This window comes from Phoca vitulina, unplaced genomic scaffold (genome assembly GCF_004348235.1).
Source record: "Phoca vitulina isolate PV1807 unplaced genomic scaffold, GSC_HSeal_1.0 scaffold9, whole genome shotgun sequence".
In the NCBI taxonomy this organism is placed as follows: domain Eukaryota; kingdom Metazoa; phylum Chordata; class Mammalia; order Carnivora; family Phocidae; genus Phoca; species Phoca vitulina.
This window is the reverse complement of record NW_022589712.1, coordinates 55027189-55041286: the sequence shown is the minus strand read 5'-3', so window position 1 is coordinate 55041286 and position 14098 is coordinate 55027189.

Sequence of the window (14098 nt, the reverse complement as noted above, 5' to 3'; positions counted from 1 at the left end):
GAGAGCACAAGTAGGCAGAGAGGCAGGCAGAGGGAGAGGGAGAAGCAGACTCTCCACTGAGCAGGGAGCCCGACGCGGGGCTCGATCCCAGGACCCTGGGATCACGACCTGAGCCGAAGGCAGCCACCTAACCGACTGAGCCACCCAGGCGCCCCAAGATTTCATTCATTTTTATGGCTGAGTAGTATTCCATCGTGTATATGTATAAATAAAATATCTTAGACATTTTTAACAATTGGGTTTTTTTTTTAAGATTTATTTATTTGAGAGAGAGAGACAGAGCATGAGCGGGAGGGGCAGAAGGAGAGGGAGAGAGAATCTCAAGCAGACTCCACACTGAGCTTGGGACCCGATGTGGGGCTCGATCTCACAACCCTGAGATCATGACCTGAGCTGAAACCAAGAGTCAGTCGCTTAACCAACCGTGCCACCCAAGGTGCCCCAACAATTGGTTTATTTGAATCAGCATCCAAATAATGCTCACATATCACATTTTGTTAATATGGTACAAAAGCTTTTATTCTATAAGATCCCCTTCCTCTTTTTTTTTCTTTCTTTTTCCTGAAAAATTATTTATATAATTCCTAATTTCATTCAGATGTCCATACTTCTGTGCAGCCCATGTGCTGACACCATCCCTGACTCTAGAGGCATGTGGCTCAGATGTAATCTCATCCCAGGCCACTACTGACAGTTGATAGTTCAGAATTCAGACCAATGAGAAATAAGAAGTTGCTAAAAACTTTCAGGAAAGAAGCTTCCTCACTCTTCTAAGGAAGCCTCCAGAATGCAAGTGCTCATGTATGCTTTCTTTCTCCACACCCCATCCCCTTCTCTTTCTCTGGTACCATATTTCTGGGCAAAATATTTATCATTTTACTACTAAGATCAGGTATAAGGCAAGAATGTTTGTTTTAATCACTTCCCTTCATTATACTAGAAGTCTAATCAGTAAAAACAGTATTGGAATAATTTGATACTCATTTGGAGAAAAAAAAAGAATCCCAATCTCTATGTCACATCACACAAATTAATCTAGGAAGGATCATAAATCTGCATAAGAGCTAAAACTATAAAGCTTCAAGAAGAAAATATAGGAGACTATTTCATGACCTGGGAGAAGGCAAAGATTTCTTATATAGGACACCGAAAGCAAAAAAGCATAAAAGCAAGCGTTTGATGTTTTCAATGTTAAAAACTCATGTTCATCAAAAGATACCATTATGAAAATGAATAGGCAAGTTATCCATGGGAGGGGCACCCGAGTGGCTCAGTCAGTTAAGCCTCCATCTCTTGATCTCAACTCAGGTCTTGATCTCAGGGTCGTGAGTTTGAGCCCCACGCTGGGCTTCACATGTAGCCTACTTAAAAAAATAAATAAATAAATAATAAGGGGCACCTGGGTGGCTCAGTCAGTTAAGTGTCTGCCTTCAGCTCAGGTCATGATCCCAGGGTCCTGGGATCGAGGCCTGCATTGGGCTCCCTGCTCAGTGGGGAGCTTGCTTCTCCCTCACCCTCTGCCTGCTGCTTCCCTGCTTGTGTGCTTGCTCTCTCTCTCTCTCTCTCTGTCAAATAAATAAATAAAATGTTTTAAAAAAATTATCCATGGGAAAGAATACTCAAAAAGCACATATCTCATAAAGAATTTCTTTGTTGTTGTTTCTTGTTTGTTTTTATTTTGAGAGAGAGAAAGCTGGTGTGCCCTGGGTGGAGGAGCAAAAGAAGAGGGAGAGAGAGAATCTCAAGCACGCCCAGGTTGGAGCCCCACACAGGGCTCAATCTCATGACCCTGAGATCATGACCAGAGCTGAAATCAGGAAGCAGAAGCTTAACCGACTGAGCCACTCAGGTGCCCCCCCCTCTTTTTAAGTAAGCTCTATTCCCAATTTGGGGCTTAAACTCATGGCCCCTGAGATCCCCAAGATCAAGAGTCATGTGCTTTACCAACCGAGCCAGCCAGCCACCCCTCCTAAAGAATTTCTATTTAAGGGCACCTGGGCAGCTCAGTCGGTTAAGCATCTGCCTTCGGCTCAGGTCATGATCCCAGGGTCTTGGGATTGAGTCCCTAGTTGGGATCTCTGCTCAGCAGGGAGTCTGCTTCTCCCTCTCCCTCTGCCCCTCCACCCTGCTCGTGCTCTCTCTCTCTCTCACAAATAAATAAATAAAATCTTTAAAAAAAAAAAGAATTTCTATTTGAAAAACTCCTACCATTTAAAAGACAACCAGCAGGGATGCCTAGCTGGCTCAGTCAGTAGAGCATGAGACTCTCGATCTCAGATCATGAGTTCAAACCCCATATTTGGCATTAAAAAAAAAGTTTTTTAAATCAATAAATAAAAGACCTAATAAATTGGAGATATTTGTGATATAGTACTCTCAGAAAATTCACCCCTGAGATAGAAAGACATTCTTATATCTTTTATGACCCACAAGGTTAGTATTTATTCTAATAAAGCAGGAGCCTTCTTCTCTAAGACTAAAATGAAATAATACAGGAATAGGGTGGAAGATGTTCTCCTTTCTAGACAACATTCATGCTTAATATATGGGAGAGAATTAGTCCTGTAAAAACCTAACTGCAGTAAAATAAATTTTTTTGAGTCCTGAGATAACAAACTACAAATATTGAGGACATATATATTAAAAATCCATACCTACCTCTATGAATTCAGAGCACTATAGATACCAATTCTCTTCTTCACATATCAAACATGGTAAGTACATGCCAACAGCAGACATTCCTCGTGGATACAAATTGCAAGGCACTAGAACTTTCTTGGGAGTAGATTATTGCAAGCCTACATGAAATTTAGGATTAAAAAATGTATTCACTTTTGGGAGAGATGTAAATCATGGGATTTCCATAAATCCCATAAATAAATTGTGACTATATAACGTAGAAGCTTTTGGCTATGACTAAAATAATTTTGATGTTTAAAACCTTCATATAACTGTTGCAAAAATGTCATGGTTTATGCTAATATTAAAAGCAGTCCTGGGGTGCCTAGGTGGCTCAGTCGGTTAAGCGGCTGCCTTCGGCTCGGGTCATGATCCCAGGGTCCTGGGATCGAGCCCCGCATCGGGCTCCCTGCTCAGCGGGGAGCCTGCTTCTCCCTCTCCCTCTGCCTGCCTCTCTGCGTACTTGTTCTCTCTCTCTATCTCTCTGTCAAATAAATAAATAAAATCTTTAAAAAAAAAAAAAGCAGTCCTATGTCTTCCAAAGTGAGGCATTAGGATATAAATAGAGATAGGCAACCTCCAGAATGAGACTCATTCTGAGAATTTTAAAATTTTAAACTTTTAAAGCATTTGCATAAATAAATGAAATGAAATCAGTAATTAGTCATATGAGAGAATTTTATGAATTTTGTAGTAAGTTTAATGGCCTTAGTGATCACTTGAGAGCCTGAAAGATCATGTTTCCTACCAAAAACAATAGTGTCAAGAAAACTAGTATCATTGAATTTGTGTATATTTGAAACTATTTTTATACTTATTGTTTTTTCCCATTTCAGTAAATTTCTGCCTTTTTTAAACATTCAGTTTGGGTTAGATAAAAGATGTTGGTGAGTTCGTGTCATCATCAGCAACTTAGTCCCAAATTTGATGCAAATAAATATTTATATGCAAGGTGAAGGTGGACATACAATAAAGAATAAGCCTTTTTAATTTTACTCTCAAGGAGTTCAACTTCTAGGAAGTTCTGACATGTGCAAATATGATAGTAATACGTGGCAAACTCTGGAGAGTCCTTCAAGTTGTGCCAAAAACCCTGGAGATGTGAGGGGGGAGAATGATCACTTCATAGCAGGGAGGGAATGGAATCAAGGAAATTTTCATGCCCAAAAGGAGGTCACATAACACATGGGGAATAGAAACAAGCAGGACAATCTGATTAACAACAAATAATAACAGCTGATAATTGTTGAGCATTAATAGCTGATTTAGCTGAGGCTTAAGGACAATTGGAAAATTAAGGCTAACATGTGTTAGTCAGATTTTAGTTAGCCTTGATGCTGTGTGAAGGAGCTTGAGGCCAGTTCTGCAAGCAGTGAGGAGCGACATAATTAGATGGTAGAAGAGAGTGGCAACAAGTGAATGAGTTAACAGGCCCTACAATTATACAGGTGAGTGGAAACAAAGCACTGTATTAAGGTGGAAGTGAAGGAAAAAGATGAATGTGGATACTGCGGATTGACAGGATGCAGAATCTAGAATCTAGAGGGGTGGCAGACTAGATGGGGAAGAGTTAAAGACGACTCCAAAGTTAGTGGTAATCAGAAGTAAGTCCTTTTGAGGGAGAAAAGCTTGTTCAAAAGTTAAAACTAGGGCACCTGGGTGGCTCAGACGGTAGTGGGTACAACTCTTGATCTCTGGGTTGTAAATTTGAGCCCCACATTGGGTGTAGAGATTACACCCTGCTCGGCGGGGAGTCTGCTTCTCCCTCTCCCTCTCTGCCTCTCTCTCTCTCTCTTTCTCTCTGTGTCAAATAAATAAAATCTTTAAAATAAAAATGAATGAATGAATGAATGAATGAATAAATAAATAAATAAATAAATGAGTTTATTAATACAATAGGATGGCTTATGGACCCCCAAGGGAGGAAGCATCATTAGAACTCTCTGGTCTCTTTCAGGTTTATCTTTCTAGAGAACAACTTGAAACATTTCGCTTTCCACCTCAGAATCTACGCAGTTTTCCCCATTCTCCATAATTTAAAGTCTAAACTCCTAAGCATGCTATTCAAAACCTGACACAATCTGTTTTCAAACCACCTTTTCAGTCTTTTTTAATAATTGCCTGCATTTATCGAGCACTTACTGCAACCAGGATTTGTCCTAGAGGGAAACAAGCTGGGATTAGAGTTCATGGGTCAATCCCTACTAACCGTGTGTCTTAAAAAAAACTTTCCTAACCCCCGGTAGACTTCCTTTTCATCATTTGCAAAATGGGAGTAATTACAGTATCTGTCTTATTTCACTTACTTCATTCTGTATTTCACAGTAGGAAACATAGTTTTACATCTTACAGCTTTCCTTGATGGACCATTCTCAGACCAGGGTGCAGGGTCAAGCTATTTTAATAGGCTACTCTCTTAGGAACCATGTGCATGAGAGATGTTGTTCCCCAAAATATAGGAACCGAGAGATACAAAATAATTTGGCCAATACAGAGGATGTGGACTTATTTATTCAACTCTAAAAGTCTGTGTCTGGGAAATAACATTTTTTTTTTTTTTTGGCACATCCTTGACATCTATTCTTCCGAAATGTTCTATAAATGTTTTGCTTCTTTTGTTTGTACTTCCAGCCTTGCATTTATCTCCTGAATCCTTCTTCATTTTTAGCATTACCATGCCCCCAGGAATTCTCAATTAATTTAGTATCTTAGCACTTGTTGCCTTTAGGAAAACAGGTACACTGAACTGATCTACCAGATCTCTTCTCCACGATAGCCACTATAGAAGACTGTGCCCTCTCACCACTCTCTTGACCCAAACTGACCATTTGGGACAGGGTCAAGAATACTTGATTCACTTCTCCACTCTGAGCCCTGGAGGTGGTACATTTCATGTTATCACGGGAAGAGCAGAACTTGAGCTTATACCTTTATTTTACCTGGACGCATATCACAGCTCCAAAGTCCTTATTTAACCTCAGCTCTACCTAATTAACCATTGACTTCTATGCCCCAACCTGCTTCCTACCTAATCCCACAATTACAGTTTATCCCAACCCCTGCATTTCAACATTTTGGGCACTGGTTCTTCAAATTACATCTATAACTTAGTATGCCTATAGCATTCACAAAGGCAGGGCTTGGCTTCATGTGGAAATCCTGGCAGAAAAACAATAAAGATGATTGGATCTATCTTTTCTTCATAATTACCTAAAATGTGGATACCTGGGAATGCATGTATATAGATTTAGAAATAGAATGTAGCAAATCTTTGATGCTTAACGGTACTTTCTTAGCAGATCACTAAATCAATTGGAGAGGGGTGATTTTTTTTTTCATCTTCCTAAAAAAAAATCTATGAAGAATCTTTAGTCTCTCAGAATTTCAACACAAGAGATCCAGTTATACTTCCTAGGTCATTACAGAGAAAGGTTTGGTGGGATGGGGGCAGAAGGCAGATAAAGGGGGAAGTGGGTGCTCTAGACCAGATACCTGAGAAATAGTGGGGGGAGGGGGAGATCATCTGCATTCCTATGTTCAGACCTAGTGATACTTGGAAGAGCTTCCTGTTAGAGGATTACATGGCCCTGACTCCTTCATTTTGGGAAGGAATTGTTCCCAAGAGCATTGAAGGGGGAACTAGGTCTGATTCTCACTGAGGGACTCACATGTACTACTTAACAGTGATATTCAGATAAGTGCCACTAGGCTGGCATTACTCTATTATAGCTATTAGAATAGCTACTATACTATAATACTATAGCTATTATATACTATAATACTATAGCTACTATAGTAGCTATAGTATAGTAACTAGTCTATTCTGAGTAACTTTTTATAATTGGGTTGATTATAACTTCAAACGTTTTTGGAAGACATCATCAGACCGTAAGGCTAAAAGAAATAGCCTTTCATCCTTTTGACACCTCCTTATTTCTCCAAATCCCTATTTCATCAGGTGTTCAACAGATAAAACAAGTGCAGAGCCTTGTGTTTCATGCTAAAAGAGATCATGATAAATATAAGTGTTGTCCTAATCTGTAAAAAAAAAAAAACAAGTGAGAACTGGTGGTGGAGACAGGGGAGAGGTCAAATACACAGCAAAAAACAGATTAAGACATGCACATTTTAATTCACTGAACACCTTTTTATTGTGCATCAGTTCCATTCCAGGTGCTGCTCTAGGTACTGGGGATATAGCAATAAGCAAGACAGATAATATTCCTATCCTCATGGGTTTACACTCTAGTAGAGAGAACTTAAAATACAAAAATAAAAATAAATAATATGATATTTGCTATATAAAAGTGCTGGGGAAAAAAGGCAGAAGGAACAAGTATAAAAGTCATTAAGTGGAAAAGAGCTTGGGGTGTTTGAGGAATAGCACAAAGCCCAGTGTAATTAGAATACAGTGAGCTTAGGAGAAAATGTAGGAAATAAGGTCAAAGACATATTGGGTGGTAGAGATAGTCTGATGAACCAAATGGTTTGGGTCAATGGAGTGATATAATCTCATGTATATTTTTAAAATATTTGCCTAGCTACTAAGTAGAGAGCAAAGTGTAGGAGCACAAGAGCACAAGCTAGGAGGTCAGTTAGGAGACTGTTGCAACAACTCAGTAGAGGAACGGTGGTGGCTTGAACCAAGAGTATTTCGGTGAAAGTGGTGAGATATATGTTTTCTGAGATTTTGCTGGTGCATAGGATGAGGGGCTTAAGACACAGAGAGAAGTCAAGAGTCTAAGATTTAGAGCCTAAGGATTTTGGCCCAAGTCATTGGGTGACTGAAGTTGCTATTTATTGATATGGAGGACACTGGAGGAGGAGCTGGTTGGGGCAGGGAAGAATCAAGAGTCCTTTACATTTGAGATGCTTATTAGACATCTAAGAGGAAATGTCAAGTAGAAGGTAGATAGATGAGTCTGGCATTGAGGAAAGAGGTCAATATTAGATACATTCCATTTTTTACCATATTTACATTACCTATCTCATCAGCATTGTAGTATTAAAACCACAGAACTGAATGAGACCCTTTAAGAAATGACTGTGGATAGAGAAATTTGAGGTAATAAGCCATGCAACATGTACAGATAGGAAGGTGTAGATAGATCTAACAAAGCAGTCTAAGAAGCAGCAGTGAGAGTTGGTAGACCAGAAGTCAAGTGAAGAAAGTATTTAAAGTGCACCTGAGAGAGTAAAAAGTCTGAAAATTGACTACTGAATGAGGTAGCATAGAGGTCATTTGTGTTCTTGGTAAGTGTAGTTCCATTGGAGTGATGAGTGTGAAACCTGATTGAAATGGGTTTAATGAGAAATAGAACATCTTTCTTATATTGATGAAGATAGTGTTGGTTCATATAACTCATTTAAAGGACAGTTTGGCAATAACTAGCAAAATTCAAATGAACATGTCTTTGACCTAGCAATTCAACTTGGAATTTATCCTGTAGATATGCTTGATTATGTGCAAAATAACATATGTAAAGGTAACTTTTAAAGATTATGGTAAAATTTATATAACAAAATTTACCACCTTAACCATATTTAAGTGAATGGTTCAGTGGAATTAAATAATCCACCTTGTTGTGCAACCATCACCACCATCCACTTCCAGAACATTTTTCATCCTACAAAACTGAAGCTCTGTATCCATTAAACAATAATTCCCATTCCCCTCCCTCCAGCACCTGGCAACACTCTTCTATTTTCTGTTTCTATGACCACCATCTTATATAAATTAAGTGTTAAATTAATTAAACAATAAGGCCATTAGACTGAGGTGGTTCTTATGCCTTAGCAGCCTATCTGTGTAAGAAAACCAGATACTAAGACTGTAAATGTCCCAAGGTTAAGAAATCAAAACTTAAGGACAACCAATCATGAACAGCCAACTAAGCTGTCCCAAATAAGGCAACCATTTAAGCTATAGCCAATCAAATTTCCTTGCTTTGCTTCTATGTCTTCTCTATAAAAGTCTTGCTAACTAACTCCTGTTAGCGGAGAACTTCTAGCCACTTCCAGTTGGATGCTGCCCAATTTGAAAATATTTTTGCTCAAATAAACCTTAAAAAAAATTTTTTATAAACCTTAAAATTGTAATACACTCCATTTTTTTAAAGATTTTATTTATTTATTTGAGAGAGAGAGGAGAGAGAGAGAGCACATGAGAGGGGGGAGGGTCAGAGGGAGAAGCAGACTCCCTGCTGAGCAGGGAGCCCAATGCGGGACTTGATTCCGGGACTCCAGGATCATGACCTGAGCCGAAGGCAGTCGCTTAACCAACTGAGTCACCCAGGCACCCTGTAATACACTTCATTTTATCTTTTAACAGTACCCATCCAACCCCTCCTACCATTTTCTAGATCCTTTATCCTGTTTTTCCTCATTATCTTTATCTCCACCTGACACATATAGTCATTTATCTGTTTACCTCCCCTGCATACGTGAAAGTATGCTCCGGGGCACCTGGGTGGCTCAGTTGTTAAGCGTCTGTCTTCAGCTCAGGTCATGATCCCAGGGTCCTGGGATCGAGCGCCACATCGGGCTCCCTGCTCAGTGGGAAGCCTGCTTCTCCCTCTCCCACACCCCCTGCTTGTGTTCCCTCTTTCACTGTGGCTCTCTCTGTCAAATGAATAAAATCTTAAAAAAAAAAAAAAGAAAGAATGTATGCTCCTTGAGGGCAGGACCTTTGTTTATTTTTGTTCTTTGCTATATCCTTAGAGCCTAGCATAATACTTGGCAAGTGTAGGAGCACATTATTTGTTGGCAAGAATGAGGTTCAGGGGGAAAAGCACTCTTATTCTAATTTCCTGGCTAATGGATTAGACCCTGACCCTGAGGATGTACATTCTCTAGGTGTTGAACCCTTAGTCCTTTGCTATTTCTCCCCAACTATCAATTCTTAATCAGTGCAACTTTTTTCTTAATGCAACTTTGATCCAATTTCTTATCTTTTGCCACCACTTTAAGTTCATAGTCCCCTGTCCTTCCTAAATGACCTCCTGAAAACCGCTACTTCCAGTTCATCGATGTGTCCAAGATACATGAACATATTGACTATTTCTTCCTCTCTCTGTGTTTACTAATATTATCCTCAACACACACACACACACTAGGTTCCTAGAGTAGAGACAGATTGTTATTATTCACTTAAAAGCAAATAACCCCTATGGTGTCCCGTGTCCCAATTCTTTCCCCTGGAATGATACAACAAAAGCCAGATATGACTCTACAAATACAGGGCTTATATTGTAGGAGTGTAATGCCCCCCCCCCAAAAGAATCTGGACATTTATATAAAAGAGAGAGGTGGCTGTCCCCTTCCCTACTGAAAGTCTCCTTGGAGATGGGATGGAGAGGATCCTGGATTCTCTTATAAATAAATCTCTCAGGGGAAAGATAAGATCATTGTCTTCAGCTTTACAACCCAGTGATGCCTCCATGGTTCTGGCTTTCACACCGCTCCCCCCTGCCACAAACACACACACAACTATAAACACATGCCTCTATGAGGTAAATCTCTCTGGGAGTCTCTCATTATCTAATTAGTCATAAGTTACTTTTCAGTGCTTGCTGGAACCATGTTTCAGTAACATTTGTACAGAAAGCCCTGGCTGTGCATAAACCTAAAAATACTTTCTCTGCAGCCCCCACCATCTTCCCCTCCAAATTTGCTAGTATCCAGCAAGGACCTTAATTGCAAGCATCAGAATCTTACTCTCACTGATTTAAGCTGAAGAGTCATTAGGAGGCATACAGCCAGGCTTGAAAACCAGGCAAGGAGGCCTGAACAGCAACTTGGGTTACAAGCAGGATCATTCCACAGAATGAGTCTGACGTGACTGCTGATGAATGCCAGGCACCACAGCCACACAGCTACGATCTGTCAGCTGTTAGCTGCTGACAGCAACCACTGGATGCCACAGCAGAACTTCTGGCTACTGCCACTACCACCATATGAATGGATTAGAGAGTCAATTCTTTATATCACAGGTTTCCAGTTTAAACTCTGGGGCTGGAGCATCTGACTGGGTGAGCCTATGACATGTGGTTCTGCCCAAGCTGCAAAGAAGGCTAGGAAAGTGAGTGTGTCATTTTAGCTTCTAGGGTGGAAAGTGAGCTCTGACTATAGCTTAGACATTTTTATGGGGAGTTGCCCCCCCCAAAAGAAGGGAGTTCTGATGCTGGGCAGCCACAAAAACAAGAAATGTCCATTATTTGGCTATTTACCTGTGTTCCTTATCTCAGTCTTTATCTATATCCATGCAAATGCATACGCCAGGAGAGGGGGGAAAGATGGCCGAGGAGTAGGGGACCCTATTTCAACTGGTCCCCGGAATTGAGCTGGATATCCACCAGACCACTCTGAGCACCCACGAAACCAGCCTGAGATGTAAGAAGATCTGGATCTCTACAAACAGAATATCGTAGGCGGTTGGTTTTGAGGTACAAAGCGGGGAGCCATGATTCCCCGGGCAGATATCAGAGGATAAACGGCAGCGGGAGGGTGCCTAGCTGTGGGGATCCTACACCGCCAGTGAGGGACAGCTTCATGCGCTGCAGACGGGCACAGACTCACAGACCCGTAGCGGCGGGGGAAGGACTCCAGGGCAGCCCCCAGGACGGAAACCCGGAGCGGTGGGGTCAAGCCGGCAAACTGCAGCCCCCTGGACGGAAACCCGGAGCCGCAGGGTCGCACCTGCAAACTGCAGCCCCCGGGGCAGAATCCCAGAGCAGTGGGATCACGGGCACGTGAACTGGGAGTGGCTGGCGGTTTTAGAAGCACAAAGGGCAGAGACGTGCCCCGACCTGGAGGCAGGACTGGGAGCGCTGCAGAGGGGCGCACAACCCAGGCCGCTGCAGTTTATAGCAGCACAGACAGAAACGGAGACGGTGTGGCCTGGAGAGCTCACTGAAGAACAGACCGCCATCTCTCTGCTCTGAGGCAGAGGGTTGGAAATGGTCTCTTCTGCTCTGACTCGCGGAAGAGACGCGGAAAGCCACAAGGGAAAGCCGCCAGAGAACAAAAGCCCCAAAAACTGATTCCCGCTGAGCCCATCCCCCGCCACAGGGGCGCAGGGCAACTCCGCCCAAACAGGGTTGCCTGAGTAACAGCGTGGCAGGCCCCTCCCCCACAAGACAGGCTGGGAAAACAAGGGGCCAGCAACCCTAAGGTCCCAAGAAAACAGGTGCATCTTGCTGGGGTTCTGGTCAATAATTTGGACTCTATACATTCCCTCAAACACCCATCAACAGAATGACTAGGAGGAGGAGCCCCCAAAACAGAAAAGACTCAGAGATTATGACTTATGCTGCAGATTTACAAATGGATGCAGATATAACCAAGATGTCAGAGATGGAATTCAGGCTAGCAATTGTGAAGACAATGGCTAGAATGGAGAAATCAATTAATGGCAACATAGAGTCTCTAAGGGCAGAAATAAAAAGTGAATTGGCAGAACTTAAAAATGCTATCAATGAGATCCAATCCAATCTAGATAATCTAACAGCTAGGGTAACTGAGGCAGAAGAGAGAATAAGCGACCTGGAAGACAATATAATAGATAAAAAGGGAAAAGAGGAGGCCAGGGAAAAACAACTCAGAATCCATGAAAATAGAATCAGAGAAATAAGTGACACCATGAAGCGTTCCAATGTCAGAATCATTGGAATCCCGGAGGGAGTGGAGAGAGAGAGGGGGCCAGAAGATGTATTTGAGCAAATCGTAGCTGAGAACTTCCCTAATCTGGGGAATGAAACAAACATTCGAGTCCTAGAGGCAGAGAGGACCCCTCCTAAGATCAAGGAAAACAGGCCAACACCCCGGCATGTAATAGTAAAACCTGCAAATCTTAGAACCAAGGAAACCATCTTAAGGGCAGTTAGGGGGAAGAGATTCCTTATGTACAGAGGGAGGAACATCAGAATAACGTCAGACCTACCCACAGAGACCTGGCAAGCCAGGAAGGCCTGGCAAGACATATTCAGGGTACTAAATGAGAAGAACATACAGCCAAGAATACTTTATCCGGCAAGGCTTTCATTTAGAATGGATGGAGAGATGCAGAGCTTCCACAACCGGCAGAAGCTGAAAGAATATGTGACCACTAAGCCGGCCCTGCAAGAAATATTAAGGGGGGTTCTATAAAAGGAGAAAGACCCCAAGAGTGATCTACAACAGAAATTTACAGGGACAATCTATAAAAACAACATCTTCACAGGCAACATGATGACAATTAATTCATATCTTTCAATAATCACTCTCAACGTGAATGGCCTAAACGCTCCCATAAAACGGCACAGGGTTGCAGACTGGATAAAAAGACAGGACCCATCCATATGCTGTCTACAAGAGACTCATTTTGAACCTAAAGATACATCCAGACTGAAAGTGAAGGGATGGAGATCCATCTTCCATGCCAGCGGACCTCAAAAGAAAGCTGGGGTAGCAATTCTTATATCAGACAAATTAGATTTTAAACTAAAGTCTGTAATAAGAGACACAGAAGGACACTATATCATTCTTAAAGGGTCTATCCAACAAGAAGATCTAACAATTGTAAATATCTATGCCCCCAACATGGGAGCAGCCATCTACATAAGCCAACTGTTAAGCAAAATAAAGAGTCATATTGATAACAATACGTTAATTGTAGGAGACCTCAATACTCCACTCTCAGCAATGGACAGATCATCTAAGCAGAAAATCAACAAGGAAACAAGAGCTTTGAATGATACATTGGACCAGATGGACCTCATAGATATTTACAGAACATTCTACCCTAAAACAACAGAATACTCATTCTTCTCAAGCACACATGGAACTTTCTCCAGAACAGACCATATACTGGGTCACAAATCAGGTCTCAACCGATACCAAAAGACTGAGATTATTCCCTGCATATTCTCAGACCACAATGCTCTAAAACTGGAACTCAATCACAAGAAAAAATTTGGCAGAAATTAAAACACTTGGAAGCTAAAGACCACTCTGCTCAAGAATGTTTGGGTCAACCAGGAAATCAAAGAAGAACTTAAACAATTCATGGAAATCAATGAGAATGAAAACACATTGGTCCAAAACCTATGGGATACTGCAATGGCGGTCCTAAGGGGGAAATACATAGCCATCCAAGCCTCACTCAAAAAAATAGAAAAATCCCGAATTCACCAACTAACTCTACACCTTAAAGAACTAGAGAAAAAGCAACAAACGACGCCTAAGCCACGCACTAGAAGAGAAATAATTAAAATTGGAGCAGAAATCAATGAATTAGAAACCAGAAACACTGTAGATCAGATCAACGAAACTAGAAGTTGGTTCTTTGAAAGAATTAATAAGATCGATAAACCACTGGCCAGACTTATCCAAAAGAAATGAGAAAGGGCCCAAATTAATAAAATTATGAATGAAAGGGGAG